This window comes from Canis lupus, chromosome 9 (genome assembly GCF_048164855.1).
Source record: "Canis lupus baileyi chromosome 9, mCanLup2.hap1, whole genome shotgun sequence".
NCBI classification, from domain to species: Eukaryota; Metazoa; Chordata; class Mammalia; order Carnivora; family Canidae; genus Canis; species Canis lupus.
In genome coordinates, this window is record NC_132846.1 from 41535014 (window position 1) to 41555319 (window position 20306).

At 42.4% G+C, this 20306-nt stretch overlaps 1 long non-coding RNA gene across 18 annotated transcripts in view; it reads left to right on the forward strand.

The window, feature by feature from the left end:
* The first annotated feature begins 1674 nt into the window (after nucleotides 1-1674).
* Nucleotides 1675-20306, forward strand: part of LOC140640115 (uncharacterized) — a 37386-nt gene continuing 18754 nt past the window's right edge. For 10 of the 18 annotated variants that reach the window (XR_012036763.1, XR_012036771.1, XR_012036770.1 and 7 more), the window contains exons 1-3: nucleotides 1675-1790; nucleotides 11601-12058; nucleotides 15032-19298. This is a non-coding gene — a long non-coding RNA (uncharacterized lncRNA). The other 8 variants (XR_012036766.1, XR_012036767.1, XR_012036772.1 and 5 more) reach the window with 4 other exon arrangements.

A 20306-nucleotide genomic window follows, 5' to 3' on the forward strand; every position in this document is an offset into this window, starting at 1 on the left:
TCAAAGCCTGCAAACCCAAGCTCTGCCATCCCCAAAGCAGAAGCCCATGTTGCCAGCCAAGAGGAGGATTTTAGCTGTTCCTTTAAGTTGGCTGCCAAGTCTGAATCCCAGACCCCCGGCATACTAGCACCCTCCTGGGAGGCTGAGAAAGGAATTGCTTCATTTCGAGGCAGCCAAGTGGATAGATGGTGGGAAGCATCTGTTTTGGAAATGCATTTCTCACAGCAAATAACATTTGCATGATTGTGCCTGCAAATATCACCATGGCATTTGCTAAGTTAAACACAGTGCCTTTGCTTGCTTGACCTTCACCTTGCTTCAGACCCAAGATGCTCCTGGGGTCTGGGAGCTCCACCTTGGGGAGAGACTCTCCCCTCAGCTCTGTTCTCCGCGAGTGGGGTGCTTCCTTGTCAACCTGGGAGAGTATGTCTCTTGTACACACAGAATCCAGGTTTTAATCGAATTCGGACCCTGGTGGTCCAAGAAGACATGGAGGCAATGACAGTGACCTCTTACAGTTTCTCTTGTCTGCCTTCCATGAGCCTGTAATGCATAAAATGAAAGGCCTTTTCTATATATATCTTCACTATATTTCTATAGTACTATCCACTTGAGTAAACTTTTCCTCCTCTGCCTGTTGTTCCTCCTTCTCTGTGTTGATGTTTTCATATTATGTGCGTTGTGTCCCCCAAAAGATGGTAAGCTCCTGGCCGAGAGAGATTATATCTTTGACTAGGCTGACTCATCGGTACACGTCAATTCGCTATGTTTAGCTGTATGTGCATATGTGTCTATGTTAAGATCATATGAGCATAAGAGAAGTATATGGGAGGGTATATAATAGGTTGTTAACACAGATTATCTGGGCAACGGGTGACTAACATGGATGGAAGGGAGAGAAAAGTGGAAGTGGGTGGTTAAACAAAGAAAAGGACAAAAAGAGACCATATTAAAAAAAAATTCCTGCCATATCAGTTTAGTTTTTTGGAGGGCAGGGCGGGGAGAAAGCCAAGATGGTGAATCAGCAGACCATATTTACCCATTTATGCAAAATTTTACATATGTTTATGCACCAAGAAATTAACATAGAGTATAATTCAGGAAGAGAAAAGAGGGGCAGCCCCTGTGGCCCAGCGGTTTAGCGCCACCTTCAGCCCCGGGGTGTAATTCAGGAGACCCGGGATCGAGTCCCACATCAGGCTCCCTGCATGGAGCCTGCTTCTCCCTCTGCCTGTGTCTCTGCCTCTTTCTCTCTGTCATGAATAAATAAATAAAATCTTATTTTTTTTTTAAATTTTTTTTTAAATTTTTTATTTATTTATGATAGTCACAGAGAGAGAGAGAGAGAGAGAGGCAGAGACACAGGCAGAGGGAGAAGCAGGCTCCATGCACCGGGAGCCTGACGTGGGATTCGATCCCGGGTCTCCAGGATCGCGCCCTGGGCCAAAGGCAGGCGCCAAACCGCTGCGCCACCCAGGGATCCCAAATAAAATCTTATTAAAAAAAAAAAAAGGAAGAGAAAAGAAGTACTATGCACATAACATTCAATCAATATCTGGCGGATGAATGAATGCTCAATAGTATGCTGTGTGTGATAATTTTATAGATTTGAATTCTCAAGGAGCTATTTAGTTGCTAATGTTACTATGACACTTGGAATGCTTGCAGTGTGTTCTCATAATCAGAATCCCTGATGTCCTCTGCTTCATGGGTGGGATAGACTGCCCGAGAGAATCCCAGTTTCCTCTATGGTCATCCTGTTCACCGACCAGCCGCATCAGAATTAGCTGGTATGATGGCTAGAAGTGGAAATGACAGGGTCCCAACCCTGGTATACTGATTCGAATCTGGCTTGGTGGGGAGAGGGCGCAGGGACTGGGGCGAGGGGAGGGAATTGGAAACCTGCATTTTAGCAAGCACTCCGGGTGATTTTTATGCTCATTGCTCCAGGAATGGTTAGCTGCCAAAGTGATGCACTGCTTTTTTAATTAACTATTCTTCAAATGCAACAAAGAGAGATTTATTATTTACTATATTTAAAAAATCATGTCTCATTGTCTGACCTTTCTTTGTTTTATTGCCAGTATTTAAAAGACCTAATTTGTGTGAACTTCATAATATGTAGATCAAACTTTGAATGGATCCATCTAACTTGGGGGGAGCCACATCCCCTGAGCTGAAAACATCTCAGGACCTTCTCCTGTGCCAGCTTTGTGCAGTGGTGACCTGGGCTAGCAAAAGAATCTTAGGTCTTTAGTCACCCTAAAACAAATTTCTGGAAACAAAATGCAATGTATCAAACATAAAAACGGCAAGGAGGATAATAGAACAACACTTTGTGCTTTTTAAAAAATGTACAATATATGTATTTTTAATGTAGGATCCATGCTCTTACCACCCAGTTTTGTCCACTCTTAACATTGCTATGCTTTCTTCAAATACGTGTTTTCATAAATAAAACACGATAGAAAAATTGTGTAGTCCTCCCTGACCCATCCTTTTTCCCTCTCTCCAAAGGTAGCTACTATACTGAATTTAGTGATTTTCTTCCCATAAATATTTGTATTTTTTTTACTACATAATGTATTCATACACAATTTGGTTTGACATATTTTAAACTTGATGTAAATGGTATTACATGGTATGCCTTTCCCTGCAAATAGATGTGTTTGTTCAGTGATTTACCATGTTGACATACGTAGTTTCAGCTCATTTAACTATTCTGTAGTATGGCACAGTGTGCTACAGTGTTGTGTAGTAGAGAATGGCAGGATAGTATCATTAAAAGAGTAGCAATAGTGTGCTATAGTAGCTCCGATTTTATCTATTCCTTTCTCTGATGTATATTTATGTTGTTTTCTTTTTTTAAACGATGATGGACAATGTTGAAGTGATCATTTTTGATGAGTTTCTCTTTCTGTTGTGAGGATTTTATGTCTCTAGCAATGGACGTGGGGGCCACAGCATGTGTGAGTCTTCAGCTTCAACAGATACAGCTAAATTGTCCCACAGAGAAATTGCACCAGTGCCTATAACCACTTCTTGAATATTCTAGCAAGTTTTTCCTTGCGTGGCCTCAACTTTAAAAGCAGAAAACAGATATAAGTCAAAGAAAGGAAATAGCTTTGAGAATACATTTAATGATCAGTGGAACTTACTTCACACCATTCATTTTCCAATCTGAAGGCATTTCTTCCCTGTGACCACCTCCCTTCAAATCCAATCAGGGCATATTGGTTAAGCTCCGGTGTAGAGGCATTTGGGAGTGGGGATACAAAGGCGTACATGCAAAAGGACTTTTCTGAGAGTTTAAAGAATAACCAGGAAGCTAAGACATAAACTATAGATAACAATTAATTATTTAAATAACACTTTAACAGAGAGAAAAGGTATCACTGGATAGTGCTGATTCATCGTTGAATACGTTGTGCCTGCATTAATTCTATAGGAGTTCTCAAAAGGGGGAAAGTCAGAGGCTGTGTGATTCCAATTTGCCATAGAATGGTTTCCTAGCAACCATCACTACATGGGAATCAGCTAACTCTGCTTTTTGAAGCACACTTTAGTCCCTTAGAAAAATGAGTTAAATAAATGCCAGCTTAAAGTACAATTTGACCGCGTAAAAGTACATTTGAAATATATGACTTTTGAACAAAGATCTAAAGTGGTTTCCTCTCCCAGAACCTAACAAATGTGGATGCGTGGAAGTGAAAGGAGCACCAGATTTAGGAACTTGGGCATCTAATTCTTCACAGGAGTTGGGGCTGGACACTGATGAGCAAAGAGAGAGCAGACTGACTGGGGGTGGGGCAACAGCATGTCACACACTTGAATTATGGAAGCAAGCAATTTCCTAGGCACATGTGGCCCAGAAAGTCTTAGAGACAGCTAGAAGGTGGGGAGATCAGTCATTTGGGCATGAACCCTGGAGACTCTCTTCCTATCACCAGCTTCTATTTTGTTCCCAGAAACTAGCTCTAAGGGACCAACATCATGTATTTCCCAACATAGGAAAACCAGCATTACCTGATAGCCCATTTCTATTCCTCTTACCACGCTTTATGACCTCTGATGGTGACCTTCCCAGGAAGAAGGCTCATAAGGTGTCTGTTGATGTATTTCTAGCTCACTCTGTGCTTACGGCCTTGGAGCCCAAGAGAACCTGCCAGAATAAACAGCGCAGAAGTACAGAGTTTTCAAAGCAAACTCTTTCACCTAGGACCACATCAAGGAGAAATTTCTGGGGCTCTAGATTTGGAAGAGACTTTTCATGTATCAAATATATAGAATATAAAAGAAAATAATTCGGCCTTTCTATTTGGAGTTAGAATTGTTCCCAACTTTGCCTGAAGAGGAAACTCCCCTTTTACATTCCTCCTTTGTACAAAACAAATGCTATTAGATAGTGTCAGAGATACTTGTAAGAAAAGGAATACTTTTTTCTCTAAAGCTTAGTCAATAATACTGAGAACAAAATGTAAATGAAGAGATCCTGAAAAAACTCTTATTATTCTTAAAATTATATAAGGTTTTTAAATTAAGATAAATTTAGAGTTGATACTAGAATTCTGTTAATCACAGATCACTTTGGTGCAATTTTCCAGCACTGTAATTTCTGTTGCATATCAAATGTCACAAAGTCTAGAAATCAATGCTATGACTGTTTGGGAAATTTATGGATAAGTATTTTTTCAACATAGTGGACTAAGTCATACAATTAACCCATTAGGTATTCTTGACATTATTTTTTGATATACCAATTCTTATTAAAAATAATTAACTTCTTTGAATGTAATTATGGAATCCTACAAATATGTAGGATTCCAGCCCCCACCAAAGCTGGTGGCTCTTTTGGTTTCTGATATCTGAATTCGGCCTATACTTGTGGATGCAGTGGTATATTGGGACTGGCTCTCTTCCCATCTTGTGTTCAGTGATATATTGGCACCTTGGAATCAGCCACGGAGCTAGTATTTATACCACTAAAAGTGGCAAACACCACAAATCAGGATTTTTATCAGAGAGCCAGTTGTTAGACATTTATCATCACATCCCTGGGCAGATGTCATCTCTGTCATTACAGTGAATAGTGAATCCTAGGCCTTCCTTTGCCATTTGCCATCCAGCTCATGTGTGCCCAAGGCATAGATAGACTTAATTTTCCTATTGTCCAAGGGAAATATAATCAGAAAGGGAGTCTACAATCACTTCTTCAAGAAACATGTTTTTTAATTAAAAAAAAAATTTTTTTTTCAAAAAGCCTCATAGAGTCCATTCCAGGATTTGTTTTGTGTGATTATCTACACCACTAAAAAACCTCTGTTTCCATGGCTAATGGAGACATCTCTGAAAAACCAATTCAATCTTCTTGAATATTCCTTATTTTTCTTTCACAATGGACCCAGCCTAATGACCAGTCTGCCTATTGGGGAGCAGCTTTGATGCAACAGCCCTTCACAGACCCCCAGAGGACCAGAATCAAAAGTGCCTTTGATTCATGCTGCTTATTAGGAGCTTAGCTCCTTTAGTGCTCAGCATACTCCCTCCTGCTGGTTAAATCCCTTGTTTTTTCCTCTTGGTTGCACTAAGTATTCATCACATATGGGCAGTGTGCTAGGTACTGGTCTGTCGGGGAAAACAGGAAGTGTTTTTTTTTTTTTTTTTTCACTAAAGCTAGGAGGCAATCCAGCATGATAAGGATTTAATGAGAGGTTTGAAAGAGCCCAGGTGACAGGTATATGAGGAGAAACCTGTACCTGGTCCCACTGGAATGTCAAAAGTAGCTGAAACTGAGAGACCTGCAAGAAGCCTAGTGTTGTTGTTACATTTCTGTTGCTGATATATTTAAAAAAAAAAAAAAAAAAAAGCAATGAAAAATGTGCTGTCATTTGGACTTTGGGGTTAAGTCCCTTTAGGCAAAATAGATATCCATCCATCTATCCATCCATCCATACCAGGATAATTTATTAAACATTATAAAATCCTAGGATCAAGTCTATTCAGGCTCTGTGGGAATCCCTTGCCTATGGGTAGACAGGGATCTGGGGGGGTAGGTGCAGTTGAAGAGGGGGAGTATCCACCTACTATAGGCTTGTTCCTCCAGGGTACTAGTTGTTGTGGAAGAACAAGAGGTCTTTTCCCATGAGAAGTTTATTTCAGAGGAGGAGCCGCCATGTCATCTGTGGTGACAGGGTGAAGATGTTGATTTTATGCCTTTTGCACATTCCACTCTCTCTAGGCCTTAAACAAAGTGTTAAAAAAGAAAAAAAATTCAAAAGGGATAAAAGGAACCATTGATACCAACTCATAAGCCCTTCTCAGATCTTCCTTCCCAGCTTCATCCTGAGTCAGTCATGTCTTTTTCTTAGGGAGGGGGAGGAATGTGTTTGCCCTCACACCTGCTGACCTACCTACCACCTTCTGGGGGTGCAGTGCTACCCCAGTCTCTCCATCCATCTGCAGTTTTATCAGTCTTTGTATTATGCTTACTGACTCAGAAAAACCCAAGCAGAAATAGTAATTTGGTGGAGGATCACGTTCCACAAATTGAGTCTCATGCTGTGTTGGTCCCATAGATGCAATTAGTTACCCAACAGCAGAAAGCTTGTTCTGCTGTTGGCAGGTACCTTGGCACATTACCCATAAAACAGATGGCTACTGGTTCCACAAATTAGATTTCCAGATGATTGTATAATTGTGTGTCAACCAGCCACTCCTGCCTTGCCCTTCCTGCCTCCCAGATAAATGAGAGTGAATCTATGTAAATGCACTGACCTCCTATCAATTAACCATTCTTGTGGGCGAGAACACAGTTGGGACAGGATCTGAGGGAGGGAAGGGGAGTCTGCTCTTTAAAAACAATGAATTAGTCCTCAGTGTAGATGTCTTCTTGACCTTTCTCTAGTCCCCATCCCAAATGTTTTCCATTTGGAAATATTCCAATGTTCAATATCCAATATTCAATGTACTGACTGGATGGCACTTGGTCTCCCTTCAATGTGCTTTGATGACCAGGTTGAGAGGGATTCCCTTGCCCCAGGTCTGCACTTCTGATTCATATTGATGTGATGCAAATAGGAATCTTTCCCTATTACTAGGGGGATGGAATAGGAGGGGCTTCCACAGAAGACATGCTCATTGGTCCTCTCCTGCCTCCATACTTCCTTCTTAGAGGTAGTAGTTCTGCTGTATGTTCTCCTTCCCACCCCAATGGCTGTTGACTAAGAAACCAATAAGGTACTCTCTCTTGAAAAATGAGGAGGGAGGGATCAGGAAACCAGACGGTATCAATGCACAGGCACCAGGGTAAAGGTCTAGGCAGTCTTGCAGAGGGCCTCAGAAAGGTGCTGACTTTAGAGTCTAGTTGGTCACCTTCTCTTTGGATTCTAGTTAATCTGAGTTTTGGAATAAGTTTTTCTTTATGTTTGCATGAATGGTTTCTATGCAGCCAAATGATTCCTCTCTGAATGTCCTCCTACTCTATTTTCTTTCCCAAAGGAAAATCACAGAAGCCATGTCATTGTCTTGGCTATGACTATCTCCCAAACCCTGAAAAGTCAGATGCTCACCCCTGTACCAGGCAAAACATTCCTGAGCCAGAACCACAATCAAGTTCAATTATGAATAAGTGGGACCTCATCTGAAGGCCTTTCACCTGTGCTCTATCCACTAGAGCAGTTACATAGCCCATGACTTGGAGCCACGACGCCAATGTTCTTTCCTCTAATTGCCAAAGTGACAGTGACGAAGGAGCTGCACTTCTTGGTCTTGGTCTTGTCTACTCAGTGGTGTTTGCATCATCATACTAATTGGATTGGGTAGGAATCATACCCCTTGATTTCCTTCCTTTCCTAAGGAAGTGGTTTGGAGTAGAGAAAAGCAGTGCCTCTCATGACAGAAGTAGTTTGGGATATGACTATTCCTTCAGCAAGGATGCAACTGGGCTCAGGCTTGAGGCCTGGCTTTGGTGAAGAAGAGTACCTGGAAGTGGGCTTACAAAACACCTAGACAGCTGGAGAAGAGGTTTATCCTTTTGGTTTTGATTATTTGGTTAGATTGCTTTTGCTTATTTGTTTTCTCATATTTTTAACAAACCTGTCTGGCAGGCTGTGTGTCAGAAGCCCGTTGGACTCATTCTTCCTAAAGGGGATGGTTAGCACTGTGAATATGATGAAAGTGACCTTCCAAATTCCTTGCATATGATGCGAGGGTGAGCAGAAGAATCACTCACATTTATATACCAGGCTCTAGACTTGGGTCTAGGTCTAGATCCAAGCCATGGTCAACTCAACCAGTGGCTACTGTTAACTGTTTAGAGATGGTCCTGCTATGAACCACTAGGGAGCTGCTAGCCAGTCCGAAGAGGGACTTGGGGTGAAACAATCTCTGTTGTTATAGTGTATTTGGCCAAAGGCACACTAAGGAGTAGTGACTTTGGGTGATGAACCTGTCTCCCCCTGTAGTATATTCTTTCTGTGTGTTTGTTGACCAGCTAGCTGGCAAGTGATATCATTGTCAGGGAAGTGCTAGCCCAAGTAAGTCATCCCCTTTGGCAACAAGTGTGTGAGTTTGTGGTTTATATAAAGCAAGGCAGTAAGGTCTGGTCATAGGGAAGAGGCCAAGAAAACTGCAAAATGATCATTTCCAGATGTGTCCAATTTCAGTATAGAGTCAGCTACCTCATGCATTCAGTCAGGTGCCCCTGTGACACAAGGCTAGCTGAGTGTTCAGCAGGAATTGCTCTTGTTCTCCTGGCCTATGTTCATTTATCTACTTTAACTTTAAGCTGACCTGTTTTCTTCCTTGAAATCCCTGGGAGTTTATAAATAGATAATTATGAAATTTAAATAAGCGCACACTTATAAAATAGGAAAAAATACTAAGACTCAGACCTTAGGCCAGGTTGTAGGCTGCCACAGATCAAAAAACAGCCTTCTTTGTACTTCACACAGTGGGACTGTGTCTGATTGGGGGCAAGTGGCTTGCCCTGCTCTGCTTCTTGGTTGAACAACCACACTTGACCTTTTCTGGCACAGAAGTGCCTTTTAGCTTCACATTCATGACTCTTTGGAAGCCTAACAATTTAGAAAGGGTTATCTCTTCAACTCACTACCTGAATGAGGAACAAAATCCTAATGGTGTGATTAAAAAACATACAGCTAAGGCAAAAATTTTTCAAAGGATGAATAAATCATAAGGTATGCAGTAAATTCAGGAAAAGATGGTTTTATAGCAAAGTGTCCAAGGCCCAACCACTCTTGGCAGATGTTTACATGTAGTGGCATGCAATCATGTTGATATCTCCAAGGCTGCCTTAGGCCATTTGGTCAGGCAATGTCTATTGGGTATTTGCTTTATGAAAGGCAATAGGATTAAGAGCTGACTGGGGAAAGACAGAAAAGAATCTGAAGACCTGGTTCTTGTACTCACAGAGTTTATAATCTCATTGGGACATACCCTGAAGGTCAAATTATTAGGTAGTTCTCTGAAACCTTAAACTATGAAATATCAGGACACCAAGGGGTGTCATGGAAGAGAGGGACCAAGACAGTGAAAATCCATCCTTCTTGTTGGAGACATTTCTTAAACATATTCTGTGTTAAGATACATCCAACTAAGTCCTAGATCTAGCCACATGGATGTGAATGTCACATGAGGGTCTCTGATCTGCTTAGATCAAACCACCAATGGTGGTTTGTTAGATGTTCCATCAACATCACTTAAGGACTTTCAACCAATGAGACAATTAACCAAGAGTTCAATGTTACCAACTTCTTTTCTCTTTGAAGTCTTGTGAGGTGAGTTTCTATTCCTTGCCTCATTGTGATTGGATGGAATTATTAGTCACCAATAAGTGGTTGTCACCCTTTTACCAAGAATGTATGGGAGGTTAGCACTCTTGCTGGATATAAGGGTAATCAGATATCTGAATGTATGTGTGTGGGAGAGAGTATATGTGTATAGGGTAAAGGGTATGGATTTGAACAGTTATGTACATTTCCTGTGATGGGATAAATGACCCCAATAAAATGTGCGTGTTTTAATTTTCAACACTCATCCTCATGTGGCTTTCTATTTCTTCTGTGTTCTTGGCTGACAATTCAAGGTAGCTGGCACCACATAGGCATTGGCCTGTCAATTCTGGCCTCATGAGTCAAGCAGCCAGGTTCCCAGGAGGTTCTGTTTATTTAACCAACTGAATTCATGCTTTGCCTCTTATTTTTTAAAGTATCTTTTCATTAAGACAGCTAATCACATACATTTTCTAAAACTTTATTGCCAACTCTTAAAGATGGCTGAATTTCAGAGCAGTAATTAAGAAAACAATGAAGAACCTATGGGGTTATTATGCTAAGTGAAATAATTCAGAGAGAGGAAAACAAATACTGTGTGATTTCACTTATATATGGAATCTAAGAAACAGAACAAGTGAACAAAGACTCATAGATAGAGACCAGATTGATGGTTGCCAGAGGGGAGGGAGGTAAGGATAAGAGATATGGGTGAAGGGGATCAGGAGGTTATAAAATACATCAGGGAGATGTACAGCATGGTAACTATAGTGAATATTTCATTGCATATTTGAAAGCTGCTAAGAAAGTAGATCTTGAAAGTTCTCACCACAAGAAAAAGAATGTGTAACTAACTATGGATGGTGATGGATGGTACCTAGACTTATTTTGGTGATCATTGCAGTGTATACAAATAAGAAGTCATGTTGTACACTTGAAATTAACATAATGTTTTATTTCAATTATACTTTAATAATAATAAAAAAAGAACAGCAGACAGATCAGAGTAGACTTTGAGAAACAGTAAGAAAAAAAAAAAAAAAACGAACAGGGCCATGTGGTGAAACCATTTAACAAATGTTGGCATATTGGTTAGGGATACTCCCATGAAACTGGAGAGATAAATCTAGGCCATGAAGAAGGATGTATGTATCCTACAGTAGGTATGTGGAGTTTGTTACTCAGGGGAGATAAAATAAGCCATAATGGAAAAAAAATGAAGTTTGGGTTGGTTCTTGGTTTGTAGATTGATAGGATATTGAGGAAAATGAAGCTTGGACATATATGACTATAATGTTTTTAAACAAGAAATGTGATGGCGTTCCTGTATCCCTCCCCCAGAAAAAAAATATTCCTCAGGATCAAGTTGGGAGAAAGGATTGACCTAATTCTGCATAGGAGGGCCTTTGTACGGGGCAGACAGCATCTCTCTTCATCAAAGTCTATGTAATATCACCATGACTTTGTGAAGACAGTTGACCTCTAGTCAATGGAGTAGCTCTTCCAGCTCAGTGAGGACCCACAAAGGGGAAGGCCTACCAAGTTTATGTGACTGAAGTGGCAGTAAGAAAAGCCTAGAGATTAGAATAAGGGAGAAAAAAGCCTCATCACATCTTCCTAACAGATCCTTTCTGGAATGATCCTTCTAGAAATGCAAGTTGGAGTGCCAGTGATGTTACAACTTTGAGAAATAATGCTCAAACATTTAGTATCCTTTGTCCATGTTCTAGAATTCTCAAAGTGGCTACAGTTGTTATCTCACTGAACCTCAATACAAATCTATAATATGACATTATCTCTATATTGCAGGTGAGAAAACTGAGGCCCAGGGAGCTAGAAGGTGGAGCTTCCAGAACTTAAATATGAGCTCTCTTGTTCTAGGTTGGGCATTTTTCTGCTCCATCATGAACTGAGCTGCAAAAAGCCCAGAGGCAAGATGCCAACACTGAGGATTCTGGAAGCCACATTCCAGAAGAAGCTTTTGAAGAAATTGGAGATGCTTGGCCTGAAAGAGAGAAGCTTTTAGAGGTGCTCAAGAAAAAAACTTGAGCTATTGTCAAATATCTGAAACCTGTCAGATGGAAGAGGGAAGAGACTTCCTTATGGCTGTAGAGGGCAGATCTAGGACTAATTGACTGAAATTGTGTATGAAGCCAGAGGGTAAATATAAAATCATGTCTGAAAGAGTGACGAGGCTTGAGCCACAGCACCGTGTCCAGAGAGGTCAACAAAGTGATGGAACCCAGAGCAAGAGAGAGCCATCCCAGGTACCTAAGCAGGTGGCACAGAGGGTCATCAGCAGAAGGGTCTGCAGCTGGAGATTTACCTGCTTTCGTGGGCTGTCTAAAGCACCACTCCCGCTCAGCTTTGATTCTCCTCCCAGTGGTTTCCACTGATGCAGGGGCTTCTCCTGAAGGGGAGCTCTGGCTGGTCAGTTTGGAAGGTTCAGAGTTCAGAGCTGACTGCAGACCACTCCTCCTTCCTGCCAGGATTGGGCAAAGCCCCTCCCAGGACAGGCCACTGTTCTTGACAGGCTCCCTTCCTCCTTCTAGCCCATTGGGGCTTTCCTGGTCTAGGTCTGTTGGCTGATCCCAACCTGTTTGCATCTGGGGTTCATGGGACTAGCTCACCAGCTAGTTTTGTGGCCACTGCTGCCCACGGCCAGGTTTCTTGATTTTACTGGTCAGTAGCTCTGGCTGTGGGGATTTAAGAAGATCCAAAGCCTGTGCTACGCCATTGCGGCCCTCCTGCGGGGACTCTTGGGCCTGTTCGGTCTGCCTGCTTCAGCTCTTGGGGTAGGGATCTGCTAATTTAATTACAACCAACTGTCTTAGAAACCGTCACCAGCCTATAATAAATAAACACTTCTGTGAAGGGGCTTGGAGTTACAAAGTAAGTCAAGCTCTGTTAGAACATAACTTAAAGGAACTCAAGAAGATTTAAAAACAAATGCAGGAGATTTTTTCACAGTGAGTTATCATCCTGGGCTGGGTAAGATATGTCGTTTATCCACATTTTGCATTCTTCACCCCAGTAGAGAACAATTCTCACAGTTGGATGTCCGACTCAGTAATCTGTCGGTTTTGCCTGACTAAAGTCACATCATTGATTGATGCCAAATCTTGCTCAATTAAAGGTTCATTTTTCTTTTGGCCGTTGGCAAATGCAACATTGATTATGGGTTATTAGCATCCACCCCCTCAGATTTTGAATGTACGAGGAGTGTTTGCCTGCATACCAACTACTGCGGCAGCAGCGAGGCTCCCACCCGCCCTCTGTCCCGGGTGCAGGGACACCTGCCAACGTGTCTGCCTGCAGGGAGGGCGAGGTGGCATCTCAGGGCATTAGAAAAAAGGGATCTTTCCCCAGTCCCCATCTCCCTGCCGCCACCCCCTCATCTTCGGGCTGAGAAAAATGGTGGTATTTTGTGATAATATTTGGGTTCTTTAACTTGTCTAATTATTCATTTGTTGGTTTTATGCATTCAGTAAGGATTCTTGAGGAGCAGTTTGTGGGGCAGATGAAAACCGTATAGAGGCTATAGAAGGAGGAGACTGGGTGAGCCCTGTGTGAAAGCAGTCTCTGCTTCTTCGCAAAAGTTGCTGAGCAGGATATGGAAACTGTGAGCCATACCTTCCCGTCAGGGCCTTCCTCTGAGGTTTTCTGAGGAGAGAGGAGACATCAGGCTTGACGAGTTTTTTGCTCACCGTCTTCCACTTTGGGATGGTCCCCGGGCCCCTCCACATGCTCTGGTCTTGAGCTGTGCCTCTATCCATACCACGGCTGTCCAAGGATGAAAGTAGCTGCTCTTCCCCACAGGCTGAGGCCTCCATGAGGAGTATGCTGCCAGGATGGGTCTGAGGCCCAAGGCTGCTTCTGTGGGGGTTCCTCGCCCCATCCCACCCTGTCTGGATTGGGCCCATGAGTCTCCACCACCACCCAGGGCCTTTGCTTGGTAGGGCTCCTGGAACAAATGACCACAGATTTAGTGGCTTAAAATGCTATGTATTTATTATTTACATTTCTGAAGGTCAGAAGTCTCACTGGTCTAAGATCAAGGTGCTGGCACAGGGAGTTCCTTCTAGAAGCTCCAGGGGAGACTCTGGTCCCTTACCTTTTCCAGCTTCTAGAGGCCATCTGTGTTCCTTGACTCCTGACTGCCTTCCTTCATCCTCAAAGCCAGCAGGGTAGTGTCCTCTCTCTTAGTATCCTCTGCTTTTATCTTCACACCCTCTTCTCTGAATCTCCTCCCTCTCTCTTAGATGAGGACCCCTGTGACTGGATCCACCCGCGTGAACTGAATTGCCCCGTCTCCAGATTCTTAAATGAATCACATCAGCAAAGCTGCTTTGGTTGTGTAAGGTCCCATTCACAGTTCCTAGGGATTATGACGAGGACATTTTGGGGAGACCATTCTTCCATCTGCCATACTCAGCTCCTTTGTTTAATTCTTTTTATTTATTTGGATTTTTTTCAATGTTTTATCCTGGTGAAAGACACATAAAATTGAGCATTTTAACCCTTTTTAAGCGTACAGTTCAGTGGTATTGAAGTGATTCATAATGTTGTCTGCAACTGTCTCCACCATCCATGGCCAGAAACTCTTTTCATCCCGTAAAACGGAAAGTCTACGTACCCAACTCCTTTGATCCCGACCAAAGCAGATAACTCCTCTGGTCTGGCATTCGTCAAAAATGGTAATAGCGAGAGCTAACATTTGATGAACGCTTGCCACGAAAGTCCCAGGTCACATAAGAGCTTTAGATACATTTTCTCATTTAATTCCTCCCCAGCATCTTAGTGAGAAACGTGAAGCATGAGAGATTACACAGCTCACTGAGTCACCAAACTAGGGGGCACCCGGAACAAGTGGTCCAGACGCACCCTCCAGCTGCACCCCACTTTCCTGGGAAAGGTCTGCCAGGATTCTAGGGCCCCCATAGATAAAGAGTTGTTCCTGAATGCTGCCTGCAGCCAGGGCACTTAAAGGATTTCACACGAAAGGCTGAAGATAAAACTTCTCAGAAGCCTTTGTGGCCAGTGTCAATTAACACCACTGCTCCAGGAGGTTGTTAATCAGACCCTTCTGTCTAAAACCTAATGCTGCTGAAGCAAGCAGGACTTCTCTACAAGTTACAGAATAACTGTCAAGCTTGTTAGTGGAAATTCCCCCCAGCCCTCCCCCATGTGGCTTGCTGCTGACGCTGCTGCAAAAAAATGCCTCTGCCTGCTTTTTCCAGCCATGGTTTCTAGACGGGTCTCTCATCTCATTGCTTGCTATTAGTGGTGATGGTCCTGTGGGTCAATTTTCTTTCTGGAGGAGAACTAGCAAATCTTCACAGGAACTCTGGCAACCCTGTAATCCAGCTGACTGCTGTGTGAAAGATCGGCCAAGAGATCAGAGTTTAGGAGAATGAAAAGGGCTCGCAGCCACTTGCCCTGAAGAACATGAGCCCGTGGAGAATCCAGGAAATGAAAATAAAATGCCCAGTTTGAATAGGGAGCCAACGAGACAAATCTTGTCTACGGTTTGGTGTTAAATGATGCCCTTAATCCCCTGCTCTTGGGACCTGGTATCTCTGCTGAACTTTGATCAGCCTTGGCTCAGAGTCTTTGCCTTCCCTGCACTGATGTTCAGGGCTGTTTGCAGGCACAGTAAATATTTGTCCTGTCAAATGGCATTTGGCTCTTCACATGTCTTGTTTAAGAGATAAATGTCAGGGATTTCTTCTCTCTCTCTCTCCTCTCTCTCTCTCTCTCTCTTTAGTGGGGATCACAAGGAGATATACGTACATTAATATCATTTCTACTTCCCTACCAACTGTAAGCCACAGATAAAGACTTATATCATCAGAGTTCTCATCTCCTGATTGGGTTTGTGTCAAGTAAAAGTGAAGTCACCCCCGCCTCAGTGATATACGTGTTATCAAGAGCACAGCCTGTTCCAGACCAGAAGCAATTTCGTTCTGACATGTCTCTGTTATTAAAAAGTTAAGGAAAGTAGAGAAGGGAATACAAAGATTAGATCTTTCAAAGATGAAACTACAAAGTTAATGGCACTGGGCCATCTGTTTGGAGAGGTGAGGAAATCTACAGTGACTGGGATTTCAGGAGGAGGAGATACAGGGAATCTACAGAAAGGAAAAAAGGAAGGAAAGAAGAAAAAAAAAAGACCACTTTTGCTCTATAGATATTATGTAAAGATTACAGGGATAAAGAGTTATAATCAGTTAGGAAGGAGCAAAAGCATTGGGGTAATGGAAGACCATCCCCTTTATCCCCGCCACAAATTAAAAGAACAGGACTGGAAATGACGACTTCATACTTTCCTAACTGCACATTTATAAATGGCAAAGGATGCATGGCAAAGTTAGTAAGAGGTCTTTTTGTATGTGCTTTTGGGCAACTGGGACAATGATTCTGATTGACCTTTGGGAACTTTTTTTAGTTGAGGAAAGAGGTGTGGTGAGAAGCAGTAAGGAAATGTACTAATCCTGGAGGAGGGGGTTATGTGCTTGCAATAGTTGTACTTTGCCCACTGCCACTGGGGAGAGAGTCACATAACAGTAATCATCACTCTTGTGACGCTTATGTGCCCTCACTCTGCAACTAGTCCCCTCATTAAACTCCCTTTCATCACCCTCTTGGAGTGTTCCGGTTTCTTCCAGGATCCTAATCTATACCAAAGGCTGTGCTGAAGAAGAGACTTTGAATTAGAAACTAACCAAGGGAAAGAATTGGTGGTGGGGAGAGGGTCCCAAATAGAACATGTTCAAATTCTGTTGGCTAGAGTGAGCCAGACATATTTAAGAAACTAGAATGAGGCTGGGGAGGTAGGTCAGGACCCAGGGCCTGGTGTACAGCTGTGTAGGCTGAGTACTGCACAACTTCAAGGGTAGTCTTCATCCAGAAGGCTGATGTGAATGGTAGCCTCTGAATTTGGACAATGTGGTAGCCCAACTGGGGCCAGTTCTCGCTGAATCTTAAAAGCCAAATAAATAATTTACTAAGTATTTGAATCTGGATTCTAAGAGCAATGGAAAATCATTGATGAACTTTTAAAAGGGTGAGTGTGCATGTGTTTACATGCATTTACTTGTGTTAGTATGTGGGGAGGGGATCAGATTTACACTATAGAACATTTCATTAGGCTTTTATTTTTCAAATATTCAATAGCCACTTGGGGGAAAGGATGTGCGGGGAAGACTGATGAAAAGGTCAATACTGTTGACCAGGTGAAATATGATGTTGGCTCAGAATGATAGCAGGAAGATGGAAGGAAATGGACACACTTAGGACCTATTTAGCAGATAAGCTCAGGAGTACCTGTTGGTGGGTTAGATGTAGAGGGCAGGAGAGGAGGAGATGTGTATGGATCCAGATTAATTCTGGCTGCTGCAGCTTATTAAAGGATAGTCCCAATCCTGAGCTAGGGTGCACCATCAGGACCAACTGGAGGACTAGGCTGAGAGGTCAACTGACTTGAGACATCCAAGGGAGTCTCTAAAGTATGAAATGCTACTCAGAGATTACATGAGATGAGAATGGAAAACTGTCTGCTGTGTTTAGCAACTTGCAGATCATTACTAGCCTTTGTGTGCATTGTCTGGGTGGAGGAAAGAACCAGATCTGGGGTGACTGAGAATGAGATGTTAACAAAAGCAGCCAGGTTTCCAGATCCTTAGTTTTGCCAGGGCGGAGGACGGAGGGTGTCCGTTGGAGGAGAAGGAGGGTGTTGAGTGAGAGCTTGTTCTTTTTAATGGGAGAGCACTTATGGGGGAATCCAATTGGAATACAGAGATTGCATGTACAGAAGAGACAAGAGATCACTGAAACTTAAAATTAAGTCCTCCTGCTGGGCAGTGACTGAGCTGGGTTTGAGCCCAGGGTTTTGCTGGTAGCACACAAAGCCCAAGCTCCTCCTTTAGGCCACACTGCATCTGCCAGGGCAAGTCTCAACTGCAGGTGTGGGATTTGTATGTCTGGGGGACTTCACTGGAGGTTGTGATCAATAGGCCCCTTCTGGTCCCTGTAGGATGACATCTCCCCACCACCACCACCACCACCACAAACCCTCCCTGAGCAGTCTCAAACTCTTCTAAGATGCAATTATCAAGAACCACAAGGCGGGGGATGTCTAGGTGGCTCAGTGGTTGAATGTCTGCCTTTGGCTCCCCTGCAGGGAGCCTGCTTGTCCCTCAGCCTGTCTCTGTCTCTTTCTGTGTGTCTCTATGAATAAATACATGAAAAAAAAATAACCCACAAGGCCAGCCCTCAGAGAACACTGATCATAGTCCTACTAACTCAGCAATGATTAAGACCCCCTGTTCCCCAATCTGTTCCTGGTTTGCCATCCTGGGATGTCAGCATTTACCCAGAGCCCCCCTGGTTGCAGGACACAGCAGCTAAAACCACAGGGGCTGACAAAAACAATGGGAGTCACAGTGACTGCTTTTGCTGAGCCTTACTTTGGGACTTTGTCCACACTAGAGACAGGCTCATTTTTCACTAACACAAGTTGTACTTGTTTTGCTCCATCTGCTGAGAAATAATTTCCTCGGGAAGAGACTGGGACCCAGACTTGAATATTTGGCTTAGGGTAGGTCTGGTCCTTGAATGCCCTATGATGTCTGCTTCTCCCACTTCCCAGTTACTGCGGAGGCTGGGGAAGGACTCATGCTCTCTGCACAAGGAGCAGTTAAAGCTGGATTTGGAGCCTGGTTGGCTCAGGGCCTCTGGGATTTAGACCCATCCAGGCTGGACTCCTCCTGTTTCCTTTGTGGTCTCTCTTGTACCTTTCCAATTTGAATTTGTTTAAAATTGTCACTAGATTGTACAACCTTGCTTCAAAAGACTTTTTCCATTGTGAAATAAAGAGTCTTTAAAATATGTAAATGCTTATGCAAAATGTGCCTTCCCACCATCAATTCCTCCTTCCTATCCCAGTCCTGCCGCTCAGACTGCAGTGGTTCAGAGGATAGATGAGGTCACAGAGGAGCAGGAATCTGGGGCAGATGTTTCCATGACTACCACTTACTGAGCACTTACTCTGTGCTAGGAAATATGCCAAGCCCATTACATGCATTATCTCATTTTCCTTCACAACAACTCTTAGGGTTAGATTATTATTATTATTATTTTATTTTAACAGAGGGATTGAGTAACTTGTTCGAGAACACATAGCTTCTGGCAGGGCCAGGGTTGTAAGCGTGGCTCACATAACTGAAATCCAATACCCGTGAGCGCAGTGCTTTCTAGTCAGATGTCTCCTCAGCCAGGTATGATGATGGTGGTGCTGGAGGGTTGAAGATCCAAAAGGGGAAGGTTTGAGTCATCTGGGTGCGACTGCCTTAGGAGAGCAGGCCTCAGACCTACTACCATATTTTGAGTAATGGAAAGGCAGACTCCGAGGTCAGAAACGGGTTCGAATATCGCTTGGGCACTCAGGACTGGGGAGTTCCAGGCAAGCCGAGTATGCAACCTCAGCCTGTTCCTCACCTATCAATGGTAAGAACAATACTAATATCCAACAAATCCCTCCACCTATCTGCTTCTCATGTTCTATTCCTTATTTCTAGGATATAAATGAGTGCATGGCACTTAAGAAGTGCCACTGAAATGGTGGATATTATTTTCAATTTACTCATTCATTTATTTAACAGACGTTTATTGAGTGACTATTCAGTTATTTTACCCCACAAGCACAGTACATAGGGCTTAAGAGTTTTTCAAGCACCTGCAAGAATGTTTGATGCCTAAAATACAATTATTAGTTCCAACACAGAAAGCAACTTCCTGTAGATTCAAAATTAATAAATGTTAACATTGAGTGTGTCTACTAAACTAACATTATTACATCAGCCAGCTGACTGTGGACAATTTAACTCTTTTCCAATCATGTATAAATAATAAATATAATCATTTACAGCACAAGAACAAAGTAAAGAATTTAACGTTAACAGATAATTTTTTTAAAGATAAAACCATGACTGTCATATAAATATATATATGTCATATATAAATATATGTCAGATATTTAATTAACTAATAAGGAAATCTGCAAGATGTTACAACTGCCTCAAAGGAGAATTCCAAGAGCAGAGACAAACGTAGTCCATGAAATGAACGCACAGATACTTACAAAACTGTTTTTTCCATACTAGTGGTGGGGAAGGGATCACCTGTTCCTCCATCAGATAGAATGAATTTGCATGTTTATAGACAATAATTATTTGTCTTGTTATTATTTTAAAAGATAACAGAATTGTAAAAATAGAATCTAAGACGATGAAAGGTTTAAATTTCATAGAATCAGATAAGCCAAAATGGTATGCTCTGGATGACACATAGTTTGCCAATGAATACTGCCAGCAATTTTTTTTTTGGTACTCTTTTTCTTTTTTTCTCTTCCTTTCTTTCTTTCTTTCTTTCTTTCTTTCTTTCTTTCTTTCTTTCTTTCTCTTTCTTTCTTTCTTTCTTTCTTTCTTTCTTTCTTTCTCTTTCTTCTTTCTTTCT